The following is a 637-nucleotide window of genomic DNA, read 5'->3' as shown; positions in this document are numbered from 1 at the left end:
ACCCAGCGACCTATCGCTGGGGTCGAGCGCCCACCTGCCGAAGTCTGCCGTCTCCAATTCGTGCCTTACAAAAGCGTCAGGAACACTGTTACTCCGTGATCAAAAGGAGGACTTCTATAATTGCACTTGTCTGCAGATTGTAAACGAGGCGAGTGCTTCCACGTACGGATAAGGTCTCGATCTTCGACAATCTATATTGAAGTGAGATCTTCACCAAGAATATGGATCGACGCAGCAAGATTCAGCAATGACGCGGGGAAATTCCTAATTGCCAATGGAACCGTCCCAAAGTTGACTGAAGCCAGGACGCTTACATTGGAAGCCTCTATCCCAAGTGTAGTACCGTCAAACACTTGCAAGAAAAAATGTCATCAGTGGTAGCAAAACCTACCGCTCAATCATTACTGGGCATCTACCGAAGGATACAGTAAGCCATTGTGACGAACCGAGCAGTTGGGATAACAATAGCAACTACATACAATCGGACAACCATAAAAAAATCGTAACAGGCTGCTGACCCCTCGTTACGCCCGATTGGAATCCATGACTCCGGAAATAGCAAAAAATCGCTTTTACCATCCCGGAATGTCATTTTGCAAACATCGTTGGATTGAAGAAATCGCAAACGCCCAATGCG

This window comes from Ceratina calcarata, unplaced genomic scaffold, assembly GCF_001652005.2.
Source record: "Ceratina calcarata isolate Rehan_Ccalc_2016 unplaced genomic scaffold, ASM165200v1 scaffold618, whole genome shotgun sequence".
NCBI lineage: Eukaryota > Metazoa > Arthropoda > Insecta > Hymenoptera > Apidae > Ceratina > Ceratina calcarata.
Note: the sequence above shows the minus strand (reverse complement) of the source record.